The following is a 14399-nucleotide window of genomic DNA, read 5'->3' as shown; positions in this document are numbered from 1 at the left end:
GCTTGGGATACACTCAATATCATCATCCCCACGGGAGAACACGTTGGCTTCTTCATAAAGCATGTCTTTGACTATTTTCTGCTGTTCTTCTTCCAGATGACTTAAATCGACCGGCGGATGCCACAAACTGTCTGCCCTGCAGTTGTCCTCCTGTACTTGGGAACCTGGTTTGTTTGCTCATTGGTAAGTCACCATTGTTTTCTAGGTCTTGTTGCTCCGTTTTGATAATACTAGCTATGGGCTGTCGAGTCAAGTCAAGTCACCTTTATTTATATAGCGCTTGAAACAAAATACATTGCGTCAAAGCAACTGAACAACATTCATTAGGAAAACAGTGTGTCAATAGTGCAAAATGATAGTTAAAGGCAGTTCATCATTGAATTCAGTGATGTCATCTCTGTTCAGTTTAAATAGTGACCCCAACTAAGCAAGCCAGAGGCGACAGCGACAAGGAACCGAAACTCCATCAGTGACAGAATGGAGAAAAAAACCTTTGTAGAAACCAGGCTCAGTTGGGGGGCCAGTTCTCCTCTGACCAGACGAATCCAGTAGTTCAATTCCTGGCTGAAGCAAATTTAGATTGTGCAGAAGAATCATCTGTTTCCTGTGGTCTTGTCCTGGTGGTCCTCTGAGACAAGGTCTTTACAGGGAATCTGTATCTGGGGCTCTAGTCATCCTGGTCTCCACTATCTTTCAGGGCAGTAGAGGTCCTTTCTAGGTGCTGATCCACCATCTGGTCTGGATACGTACTGGATCCGGGTGACTGCAGTGACCCTCTGATCTGGATACAGACTGGATCTGGTGGCTACGGTGACCTCGGAATAAGAGAGAAACAGACAAATATTAGCGTAGATGCCATTCTTCTAATGATGTAGCAAGTACATAGGGTGTTATGTGAAGTGTTCCCAGCTCTGGTTTACCTAATTAATGCAGCCTAAAAATCCTTTAACGGATTTGGATATTAAAAGCATATTAGTATGTTATGTGTAAGCCAGGTTAAAGAGATGGGTTTTTATTCTAGATTTAAACTGCAAGAGTGTGTCTGCCTCCCGAACAATGTTAGGTAGGTTATTCCAGAGTTTAGGCGCCAAATAGGAAAAGGATCTGCCGCCCGCAGTTGATTTTGATATTCTAGGTATTATCAAATTGCCTGAGTTTTGAGAACGTAGCGGACGTAGAGGATTATAATGTAAAAGGAGCTCATTCAAATACTGAGGTGCTAAACCATTCAGGGCTTTATAAGTAATAAGCAATATTTTAAAATCTATACGATGTTTGATAGGTAGCCAGTGCAGTGTTGACAAGACCGGGCTAATATGGTCATACTTCTTGGTTCTAGTAAGAACTCTTGCTGCTGCATTTTGGACTAGCTGTAGTTTGTTTACTAAGCGTGCAGAACAACCACCCAATAAAGCATTACAATGATCTAACCTTGAGGTCATAAATGCATGGATTAACCTTTCTGCATTTGACATTGAGAGCATAGGCCGTAATTTACATATATTTTTGAGATGGAAAAATGCAGATTTACAAATGCTAGAAACGTGGCTTTCTAAGGAAAGATTGCGATCAAATAGCACACCTAGGTTCCTAACTGATGACGAAGAATTGACAGAGCAACCATCAAGTCTAAGACAGTGTTCTAGGTTATTACAAGCAGAGTTTTTAGGTCCTATAATTAACACCTCTGTTTTTTCAGAATTTAGCAGTAAGAAATTACTCATCATTGACTATGCATTCCATTAGTTTTTCAAATTGGTGTGTTTCACCGGGTCGTGAAGAAATATAGAGCTGAGTATCCTCAGCATAACAGTGAAAGCTAACACCATGTTTCCTGATGATATCTCCCAAGGGTAACATATAAAGTGTGAAGAGTAGCGGCCCTAGTACTGAGCCTTGAGGTACTCCATAGTGCACTTGTGATTGATATGATACATCTTCATTCACTGCTACGAACTGATGGCGGTCATATAAGTACGATTTAAACCATGCTAATGCACTTCCATTAATGCCAACAAAGTGTTCAAGTCCATGCAAAAGAATGTTGTGGTCAATTGTGTCAAACGCAGCACTAAGATCCAATAAAACTAATAGAGAAATACACCCACGATCAGATGATAAGAGTAGATCATTTGTAACTCTAAGGAGAGCAGTCTCAGTACTATGATACGGTCTAAATCCTGACTGGAAATCCTTACATATACCATTTTTCTCTGAGAAGGAATATAATTGTGAGGATACCACCTTTTCTAGTATCTTGGAAAGAAAAGGGAGATTCGAGATTGGTCTATAATTAACTAGTTATTTGGGGTCAAGTTGTGTTTTTTTGATGAGAGGCTCAATAACATCCAGTTTGAAGGTTTTGGGGAAATATCCTAATGACAATGGGGAATTAATAATAGTCAGAAGAGGATCTATGACTTCACGAAGCACCTCTTTTAGGAGCTTAGATGGTATAAGGTCTCACATACATGTTGTTGGTTTAGATGATTTAACAAGTTTATACAATTTTTCCTCTCCTATTGTAGAGAATGAGTGGAACTGTTCCTCAGGGGGTCTATAGTGCACTGTCTGATGCGATACTGTAGCTGACGGCTGAATGGTTGCAATTTTATCTCTAATAGTATCGATTTTAGAAGTAAAGTAGTTCATAAAGTCATTACTGCTGTGGTGTTGGGAAATGTGAACACTTGTTGAGGCTTTATTTTTCGTTAATTTAGCCACTGTATTGAATAAATACCTGGGGTTATGTTTGTTTTCTTCTAAAAGAGAAGAAAAGTAATCGGATCTAGCAGTTTTTAATGCTTTTGTAGGATAGGTTACTTTCCCGCCAAGCAATACGAAATACCTCTAGTTTTGTTTTCCTCCAGCTGCGCTCCATTTTTCGGGCTGCTCTCTTTAGGGTGCGAGTATGCTCATTATACCATGGTGTCAAACTGTTTTCTGTCTAGCCCCGGTAGAGCATTATATAAGAAGGGAAGAAAATGCAAAAGCTTATAGCAACTGGTTTTCCCAGGTGGTCTCCCTTCAAAGTACTAACCAGGCCCAAACCTGCTTTGCTTCTGAAATCGGGCATAGACTTTTATTTTGTATTTTTTTATAAGATTATTTGATAATTAGTGAAAAATTCCAAAAGATTAAAGCACCTGGTATTCCCAGGCGGTCTCCCATCCAAGTACTAACCAGGCCCAATTCTGCTTAACTTCCGAGATCAGACGAGATCAGGCATAGCTAGGTTGGTTTGGCCATAAGCAAGGGCTGCTGCAAAGAGAAGGCTATTTAAAGATCAGACACTCTAATCGCCAGTGCATTATAAAAGTACGGAAGAAAACCCACAAGCTTACAGCACCTGGTATTCCCAGGACGTCTCCCATCCAAGCTTAGCTTCCGAGATCAGACGAGGTCAGGCATAGCCAGGTTGGTATGGCTGTAAGCGAGGGTTGCTGCAAAGAGAAGGCTATTTAAAGAACAGCCACTCTAATCGGTAGAGCATTATATAAGAAGGGAAGAAAATGCAAAAGCTTATAGCAACTGGTTTTCCGAGGCGGTCTAACGTCCAAGTATTAACCAGGCCCAAACCTGCTTCAATTCCGAAATTGGGCATTGAATCTTTTTTTTTTTTTTTTTTTTTTATAAGATTATTAGAAAATTAGTGAAAAATATCTAAAAGCTTACAGCACCTGGTATTCCCAGGCAGTCTCCCTTCAAAGTACTAACCAGGCCCAAACCTGCTTTGCTTCTGAAATCGGGCATAGACTTTTTTATTTTTTGTAAGATTATTAGATAATTAGTGAAAAAATCCAAAAGCTTACAGCACCTGGTATTCCCAGGCAGTCTCCCTTCAAAGTATTAACCAGGCCCAAACCTGCTTTGCTTCTGAAATCAGGCATAGACTTTTGTATTTTTTGCAAGATTATTAGATAATTAGTGAAAAAATCCAAAATCTTACAGCACCTGGTATTCCCAGGAGTTCTCCCATCCAAGTACTAACCAGGCCCAAACCTGCTTAGCTTCCGAGATCAGACGAGATCAGGCGAGATCAGGCATAGCCTTTTTTTTATCTTTTTATTTAACTTTCAATTCACAGTTTTTCAATTGCATTATTCCATCCAATTTACTTACATGTCTGGCAAGCAGTTTACCAGTTTTGTCCCCTTCCTCATAGAAAGTAGTTCCAAATCTAAATAAGGCATATTCCACCTTTTTATTATAAATTTCCTGGAGTTCAAATTTAAGTTTACAAATATCTTGATACAATTGGTTTGAAAAACGTTGGGATAATTATTTTTCATAATTTAATTTTGTTATCCAATTCCTGTATTCTGTCCCGGTCCTCCCTTTTCCTTTTAGATGCATAAGCTATTATCTTCCCTCTAACATATGCCTTAGATGCCTCCCATTCAATTGATCTTCAATCAGTAACTACCAGTATTAAGTACAAAAAAAGTCTTTAAATCTTGCTTCAACGATGCAACAAAGGCCTCATGGGACAGCAGTGAGGTGTTTAATCTCCATCTGCCTTTCCTCTTTGTCGCAAGTTAATATCAATGCCTAACTTCACGGCTGCGTGATCGGATAAGGCAATAGCATTTATTTTGCAGTGTGTAACATGCTTTGTCATGGTTCTCAAGATCAGAAACATATCAATTCTGGAATGAGATTTATGACAATGTGAGTAGAAGGTGTATTCCTTCTCGCGAGGATTCACCAGGCGCCAAATATCCACTAATCCATTATCTTCACTCATCATGTGAATTGCCGCTCTGTCTTTAGGATATGTTTGCTCTCTAAATTTACTTTGATCTATAAAAGGATCCCAAACTTGATTAAAATCTCCGGCTAGTATTATTTGGGCATCCATATCCCCCAAAGTCTTATTTAATTCATAGAAAAAATTAGGATCCCCTATGTTTGGAGCATAGATGTTACATAGCACCACTGCAGTACCATTTATTGTGGCCTGTACACAGACCATTCTCCCCTCATCATCTTTGACCTCACCAGTCGGAATAAAATTTAAGTTCTTGTTCACTAATATAACAACGCCATTCCGTTTGCTGGAAAAGGAACTATGAAATACGTGTCCAACCAATCCATACTTCAATTTTAGAGCCTCTTCCCCTTTAAACTTTGCCTCTTTTTATAGGACTCCCACAGCCTTTTATGTTCCAAAACATGCATATTATATGACTTCCCACCATAGTGTACTATGTAATATTGACATCAGGGTAGAGGGAGAAAAAAAATTAAAAATTAAAAAACCCGTATATTGGTGTATTTACACCTATATAGACATTGTTGCCTAGCCAATAAAATAATGATTTCTTAGTAGTAAGCTTTGTCATGACCGAACCTTTTTTCATAAAAAAATCACAAGAACCAATACAAACACCATTAAGTAACTTAAAATGCTCCCTCAAAACACGAACTGTGAGCTCTGACCGATCTCTGGTCTTTAAGCCAAAATATAAAAACAAAAGTGTTGCAATTATAACACGCAACAACAGAAAATAACTCCTAATGGTCCGTGAGGCACCCCCCATGCAGCTGGTTATGTCGCTGTCCAGCTGCACGCTGCTCAGGCAGCATAGCATCTAAAGCCCAAAACCCACTCGCGTTTGATTTCCACCCATTGGTTGACTTTTATATGTTCCTCGTCGTACATAAGCATCACTGTCTTATAACAGCATGCCTGTTTATGTCTCATCTTTACGCAATGTGCTAATGAAGCGTTCTGCTTCCTCGGTGCTGGTGAAACTATGATTTCTACTTTTCCAAGTAAATCTCAGTGTAGCGGGGAAAGCTAGCGTGTATCTTAAATTTAGCTGTTGAAGCGCTTTCTTGGCAGGAAGGAACGTCTTTCTTTTTTCAGCCAGTTCCCTCGACATATCGGGAAACACGGACAGTCTACGATCCTCCCACAAAAGTCCACGACACTCCCGCGCTGACTGCCTCAAAAACCTGATCAGCACCGGTCTCGGCGGTTGATCCTCACTTGGCATGGGAGCCAATATTCGATGAATCCTCTCAATTTCGAACTCCCCCTCCATATCGATCCCCAGACCTTCACTCAGAACCTTCTTCACGCATGTCTCCAGGGTGCCATTCGTCCCATACTTTTCTTTCAGCCCCACAAGTCTTACATTGTTCCTCTTGCTATGGTTTTCAAGCATTTGAACACGTTCCCACAAAGCTTTTATCTTCTTTTCTTTGACGTATTTGTCTGTCGTCAGCCCTCCTGTCACGTCTTCCAATTGTGAAATACGGCCTTCCGCCTCCTCCATTCTGATCTGCAGCCCGTTCACAGACTCTTTTAACTTCGTCATTGTCTCTTTAATGGCGATCGTGTCCACTGCGACTGACTGAAGGGTTTTACTCATTTTAGTAATTTCGGTGAAAACTTTCTCCAAGCTCACTTTAGCATCAGTTTGTTTTTCAGGCGAATTCGAAGCTGTCTTGGTCTCAGTGGGAGGTGGGGTCTGTCTGGTTGCCATGCGGTTTGCTTCCTTGAAATATTAAGACGTTGTCGCCATCATAATGCCGTCGAAAGCGTGATAAAGTCTCTAGAATTTTATTATAGACATTTTCAAAGTATTCTTTCCAACGAAATTTCAACTATTTCATAATAAACTATGCAATTATTAGCAAGTGGGTGGGAGCTTGTCTAGGGAGCCGCCATCTCGCTTGAGGTACTCACGTGACTCCACTTCCATCCATTTCTTAAAAAAATATATTTTTTTATTATATTATCATACTCAACTCTATCTAAAAATTTTCCCCAGGCGCTAAACGTTTCTCTATAAAACTCTGGTAAGCATTCTGTCATCCAATTCTTCGTTTTCATCCGTAAAATTCCATCCCCCATGTTAAAATCCCCACATTTGTTTAAAAAATATTCCATTGTCTTTTTCCATGCTGTTTTGTGACCCTCATCTAGATATTTTTTTACTATTTTATTTCTTAAGCTATTTTTTCTCTGTTCCACATCAATTAATCCCATCCCTCCCTTCCCTGCTTCTCCTATTAATGTAGTATATGCAATTCTTGAAGGTTTACTATTCCATAAAAAATCTAAAAAAACAATTTTTCAACCTTTTTTCCACCCACATTGGCATAGCAGTCACATATAAAACATAACACAACTTTGACACCATTAGCACATTTAAAATTAAAACCTTCCCTTTTAAACTTAATGTCCTCAATTTCCAAAAATTTAACCTTCTTTCAATTCCTCCTATTTCTTCCCACATTTTTTCTTTAACATTCCTTTCGTCTTTTCCCATTAGAACACCTAAAATCCTTATTTCTTTTGTTTCTTTAAAATGAAAAGAATCTGTTAAAACAGTCACTCCTCCAAATCTCATATATATATATTGTTTTTTCTTCATTTATCTTGCCTCCTGATCCCCTACAAAACATCTGTACTACTTCCATTACTTTATTAACACTCTCTATATCTTTAACTATTATTGTTGTATCATCCGCATATTGAAATATTTTTCATTTCCCCCACTTCTTTCAATGTTTATCCCTCTTATGTCTTCATCTATTTTTATAGCTAATCCCAATGGTTCTGCAACTAAAGAATATAAAAGCGCTGATAATGGACATCCTTGTCTTATTGACCTAGTAATTTTAAAACATTCAGTTAAAAAAACTTTACATTGTATTCTTGTTATTGCTCCCCCTATATAAAATTGTAATCCACTTGACAAAATTTTCCCCAAACCCGTACCTTCTTAAAATTCCAAATAAATATTCATGCTCCACTCTATCAAAAGCCTTTTCGAAATCCACACTAATAACATATCCTTTTTTGTTTTTTTCTTTCATATGTCTTATTCTATCTATTATACTTAGAGTTGTGTCCGCTATATCTTTCCCTTTAACTCCATACACTTGATTTGTTTCAATTATGGTTGGCATTACCTCTTTCAATATGTTGGCTAAAACTTATGTTAAAATTTTTAGATCTGTATTCAGCATTGTAATTGGTCTATAATTTTTTAAGTCTATTTTATCTCCTTTTCTTTTATATATCAACTTTATTAATCCCATCCCCATTCTCTGATTCATTTCCTCTTTCTTAAAAATCTCTTCATATACTTCTTTTAAAATACTGGTTAAAAAATCTTTAAAAACTATATAAAATGCACTCCCCAAACCATCTATACCTGGACTTTTCTTTTTGTTTAATTCACTTATTGCTATTTTTTATCTCTTCTTCTCTTATCTCTTCATCACACTCTTTTTTGTCTACTTGTCCTACTGTTGTTTTTATTTGCTTTAATAACTCCAATTTCTCTTCTTCCCTCAACCCCTCAGTACTAAACAGGTTCTCATAATAAGCTTTTATTTCTTTTAATATTTCCTCATTTGTTTCCACCACTACACCATTTTTTCCTTTTATTTCTTTAATCATTCCAGCATTCCCTCTTATTTTTTTCTAGATCAAAGAAAAACTTAGTACATTTTTCACCCTCCACAGTATATTTAGCTTTATTTCTTAGTCTTGCACCTTCATATTTTTCCTCTTCCATTTCTTTCAATATTCCCTCCAATTCTTTTATTTTTTTGTAAATTTTTCCCATTCTCATTTAATTCCTTTTCCAATTTTTCTCTTATTTCTCTCTCCTTCTTCCTCTTACATATCTGTATTAATTTGCAATACTTTATTGTGATTTTTTTTTACTAAATATTTAACATTTTCCCACCATATCCTTTTATCTTCGCTGTACATTCCATTCTCCTTTTCTTTTTCAATAATTTCTTTAATACTTAACACATACTCCTCATTCTTCAAAACCTCTGTATTTAAAACTCATACCCCCGGCCTTTTTTTCACTGAACTCCAGTCTACTTGCATAAAAAGTGGTTTATGGTCACTTAAGCTTGATTCTTCATATTTAATGTTACCGATAAATCCTTCAATGTTCCTTGTACATAAAATAAAATCAATCCTTGTTTTAAACATAAAATTCCCTACTAATTGCCTCCTTGAATATTCTTTCTTTTTTTCGTTTCTTTCTCTCCATACATCAATTATATTCTTTTCTTCCATTAATAATTTAAGTTCTTTTCTTCCTTTATCATTTTTAAAAACCATTCCCTCACCCATTTCTAATTTACTGAAAACGTTATTAAAATCACCCATCATAATAACTTATTTATGCTTTTTTTTTTAAATCTCTTAATACATTAAAATATTCCTTCTTTCCATTCTCTACAGTCGGTGCATGAATATTAACTACAATAACTTTTTTCTCCTCATACTCCATTTCAACCACAATACATTTCCCATCTATGTCATTATATATTGTTTTACCCCACAGTTTTCTTTTATTAAAATCGCAACTCCTCTTCCCAGCCTCCCATCACCATTGTTATAAAAAATCTCTCCGCTCCACCTTTTCCTTATTTCAGTCATGTACTCTTCCCTCCAGTTAGTTTCTTGTAATAAAATCACATCCTCTCTTTTACACATTTCTTTCACCTTTTCAAATTTACCCATGTCCATCAGTCCCCTTGCATTAAAAGTAACACAACTTAAAACCATTAAAAGAAATAAAAATAAATACCTAAAAACCATTATTCTCCATCTTCTCCCTCCAGCCCTCTTAACACTTCATATCGGTTTACACTTTTTACTCGGCCCCTTGTCATTAACTTTTTTCTTGCATTTTCCACATTTGGTTTTACCTTTAATGTTTCCTTCTACTTTGTCCTCTCTCCCCTCTGTCTTTTCCCATGTTGTCCATCCTTGTTTCTTCTTCACTGTCCATTTCTCTGTTTTGATCATACATTCCTTGTCCATCACTCTCCACATTATCCAAAAGACTTTTAAAACTGTCCGATATTTCCATTTCTGTCCATTGAGTATTCTGTTCTGCTCTTTGTTCCTCATCCATATCATTCTTTTTTCCTTCTTCTTCTTGGTTGCCTGTTTCCATTTGTGGTAATCCTGCATCCCCTTGTCCTTCATCAATATCTCCTTCCTCTTCAGTGTTTCCTTCATGCACCTGTCCGTCCACCCGATGCTCCAGACCTCCTTCCTCTCCCTCCATCCAACACTCACACTTGTTTAAAATGTTTTGACACTCCGGGCATCTGACCGCATTGCAATCCCTTGCGAAATGTCCCCTTTCCTCGCACTTGTGGCACTTAAATTCAGGGCATTCTTTGAGCAGATGATCCGGGCTCATGCACAGCTTACAGGTCTTCACCTGGTGGCTGTGCATCACCCTAAAGTACTGCAGCCCTTCTGCTGTTTCCAGCTTTGTGCTGTAGGGCAATGATGCCACCTCCTTGGGGAATCTCACTTTTAAAAACCTTGTTCCATCCTCTATATCAGTGCCCGGGTAGCATCTTCTTTTTAATTTTGATGTGGGATTAACTCCCCATCCCTCCAATTTTCTAAAAATTTCTTTATCATCAAGGTAGACGGGCAGGTGCATGAAGGAAGCAACATAATCTCTATTTTGCAGTTTCTTTATCTCAAAGTTCACTCCTTTAATTAACAATCCCTCAGTCAGTTCATCACATGTTTCTTCTTTCTCCATTGTCAGTTCATATTCCTTTCCTTGTCTTGGCCTTAGTGCTAAGATTTTACCATATCCACATTTGTCCGTCACCGCTTTAATAATATCCACAGCTCTCACCACATTCACAATCACAGTTGCCTCCTTTAAGTATTTCCTTTCACCAAATTTATCTCTTGCATCTTGTTTTTTACCATGTCCTGCTCGTTGTCGATACTCCAGTCCAGTGTCGTTCGCCATGCATCTCTCTCCAGCCAGTCCAGTGTCGTTTGCCATACGTGTCTCTCCAGCCAGTCCTGTGTCGTTATCCATTAATCCGTCCATTTTAAGAGAAAAATAAAAAACAAAAAACAGAGAAATCACCCTCCAGCCAGAAAAAAGCTGCTGTTAGGTGGTTTAAAACTGAAAAACCACACAAAAAAACTGAACTAAAGTCCAAAAACAACTTACAAACAAACACAAACAGAAAAATCAAAATGGAGGAGAGCCTTCCTCTCCCAACTGCAGCCAACACTTCCTATAGCTCTCTAGCGCCCTCAGGTTATGTGGCCGTAAGCGAGGGCTGCTGCAAAGAGAAGGCTATTTAAAGATCAGACACTCTAATCGCCAGTGCATTATAAAAGTAGGGAAGAAAACCCACAAGCTTACAGCACCTGGTATTCCCAGGACGTCTTCCATCCAAGCTTAGCTTCCGAGATCAGACAATGTCGGGCATAGCCAGGTTGGTATGGATGTGAGCGAGGGTTGCTGCAAAGAGAAGGCTATTTAAAGATCAGCCACTCTAATCAGTAGAGCATTATATAAGAAGGGAAGAAAATGCAAAAGCTTATAGCAACTGGTTTTCCCAGGCGGTCTAACTTCCAAGTATTAACCAGGCCCAAACCTGCTTCAATTCCGAGATTGGGCATAGACCTTTTATTTTTTTTATTTTTTTATAAGACTCTTAGATAATTAGTGAAAGAAAACCCAAAAGCTTACAGCACCTGGCATTCCCAGGCGGTCTCCCATCCAAGTAGTAACCAGAACCAAACATGCTAAGATTCAGAGATCGGGCATTGACTCTTTTTTTTTTTTTTTGCAAGATTATTATATAATTAGTGAAAATTTTACAAAAAGCTTACAGCACCTGGTATTCCCAGGCGGTCTCCCATTCAAGTACTAACCAGGCCCAAACCTGCTTAGCTTCCAAGATCCCACGAGACTGGGCATAGCCAGGTTGGTATGGCCGTAAGCGAAGGCTGCTGCAAAGAGAGGGCTATTTAAAGATCAGCCACTCTAATCTCCAGTACATTATATAAGTAGGGAAGAAAACCCCAAAATTCCCAGGCGGTCTCCCATCCAAGTACTAACCAGGCCCAAACCTGCTTAGCTTCCAAGATCAGACGAGATTGGGCCTTTTTTTTTGTTTTTGTTTTTTTTTAATAACACAAATTTTATACATTCACAGTCTTACATTTGAAGCATATGCAGAAGAAGAAAAATAAAATAAAATAAAAATAATAATAATAATACTAAAATAAATAAATAAATTAATTAAAAATAAAATAATAATAATAATAATAATAATAAATAAAGAAATAAAGAAAGCAAGAAAGAAAGAAAGAAAAAAGAATAAATAAATAAATAAATAAATAAATAAATAAAGTAAGAAATAAAAATAATAATAAAATCAAAATTTAAATTTAAATCTTTCAGGCAAAATCACATTAAAACCTGACCATGTTTTAACAATGTATGGATTGTTTTCTACAATGTATTTGTTAAATACATCCATTTGTGCATTCATATTAAAATAGTCGTATATGTCCTCTGTCCTGCAGTCAAATACTGTTTAAATAAGCTACATAATGAAAGTTATTTTTCTTCATTTTCATTATATTCCTTCTTCTCCAAATCGTATATCTTGCTACTGTTAACCATAAATTTAATGAACATAAACATTTTGTGCTGTTCCATTAAAGCCAAATAAAATCAATGTTTCCCATTTCTCTAACCAATCATTCTGATCACTTAAAAAGTCCCCCACAATTTTCCTTAACATCTTCATTAAATTGTCTAATTTTTTACATTTTAAAAACAAATGTAACACTCCTTCATCTTTTTCCATACATAATTTACATTTTGAATCTTGTGCTATTCCAATTTTTGCCAATTTCAGTTCAGTCATTAAAACATTGTGTCTCAACAAGAAATCCAAATTATCCAGGACGGGACTTTTAAACCTCCATTTTACATTTTTGTTACATCTTATTCACAAAAAGACCTTTCCCAAAAATCTGTTGCTTTTGGTCTTAAAAATACAAGATCACATAAACAAACATAAAACATTTTAAGAACACAGCCATTGAAAGGAATCTGTTCATCATTTCTTTTAAAAAAAAATTCAGGTTCCTCATTTCCTGTTTCTTTATCGTCAATGCTTTTAATCCACTGTAGTGGCACAGCTTCTTTTAATTTTATGTATTGCTCCTTAATCAGCTTTCTGTTTTCTATATCTTCATTTTCCTCTAATATGTCTATAATTGCCTGTAAAGGTAAAAATCCAGGTTTTACCTCATATAAAATGTCTTTGACTTGTCTTAATCCCGCATAATACCATTTCTTATAAAAGATTGCATTACTATTCCTTGAAATTAATTTGTTTAAGAAAAGGGGCTGTTTCAATAGTTGCTCTCTTCCTTTAAACTCCACATGAACCTTCCCTTTAAAAACTTTCCATGCTCTGAAGACTTCTCAAGCATATTATCTGTAAAATTCATCCACATAAAATCATCCCCCATTTTCCCACACTTATTCATAAAGAAACTCATTATTTTTTTCCATACCATATCATCATTATTGAAAAACTTTTTTACTGTCTTTATTCTCATACTCTTCATTCTTACCATTGGATCTATGAGTCTCAAACCTCCCTTTTCCACCTCCCCAATTATTGTGTCATATGCTATTTTTGCTGGCTTATCATCCCATAAAAACATTTGTACGCCCATGCTGGCAGACTAACCACACTTAAAATATACCACATCTTAGACAGGAATAAAGAATTTAGAACTAATACTTTCCCTTTTAAAAACAATTCTCTTTGTTTCCAAAAAATTAGTCTTTTTTCCATTTTACCTATAACCTCCTCCCAAATCAGGTCTCTTGTTTTCATTTAATCTTTCCCAAGTATAACTCCTAAAATCTTTAATTGGTTCTTCTCCTCTTTAAATTTCCATTGTCTTTCTAAAGTATCCACCTTCCCTATCCTCATATATTCAGTCTTTCCTTTATTGACTTTAGCTCCTGTTCCACTACAATATTGTAAAAAAATTAACATTGCTTTTTCAATACTCTTTAAATCCTTTAAAAACAAAGTCGTGTCATCTGCACATTGGAAATTGTTTTGTTGCATTTCACCATTTTCAACTAAAATTCCTTGTATTTGTTTTTCTTTATTTATTGCTATTCCTAATGGTTCAGCAACTAAAGTATAAAGTAATGCCGATGATGGACAGCCCTGCCTTATATACCTCGAAATTTCAATATAATCAGTTAAAAACCCATTTACCTTAATACAACTTAAAATGTCAGTATAAAAACATTTCATCCATGTCATAAAATTCCTCCCAAATCCAAATTTTTCAATTAAGTCAAACAAATATTTATGCTCTACTCTGTCGAAAGCCTTTTACAAATCTATGCTAATTAAATACCCTCCTTCACCTTTTGCTTTCATATAGAGCATCACAGTCCCGCTTACAGTCGGTGCTGGAAGTAAAAATTCAATACAATTTCTGCATTGACATTTGGGTTATAAGCCATAAAAACGTAACCATACATGGTAGACTTAAAACCAGCTATGGCTGTACTAAGCGATAG

General features: G+C 36.6%; 1 non-coding gene and 1 pseudogene across 1 annotated transcript; both read right to left on the bottom strand.

Moving 5' to 3' along the window:
* Positions 1–3134: 3134 nt before the first annotated feature.
* On the bottom strand, positions 3135–3253 carry LOC132115546 (5S ribosomal RNA; annotated as a pseudogene).
* Positions 3254–11652: 8399 nt separating this feature from the next.
* LOC132115550 (5S ribosomal RNA) lies at positions 11653–11771 on the bottom strand. The gene has a single exon (XR_009425523.1). It is a non-coding gene; the product is annotated as a 5S ribosomal RNA (ribosomal RNA).
* Between the last annotated feature and the right edge of the window lie 2628 nt (positions 11772–14399).

This window comes from Carassius carassius, chromosome 34 (genome assembly GCF_963082965.1).
Source record: "Carassius carassius chromosome 34, fCarCar2.1, whole genome shotgun sequence".
NCBI lineage: Eukaryota > Metazoa > Chordata > Actinopteri > Cypriniformes > Cyprinidae > Carassius > Carassius carassius.
The sequence above is the reverse complement of the archived record's forward strand: the minus strand, read 5'-3'. Positions and strand labels throughout refer to the sequence as shown.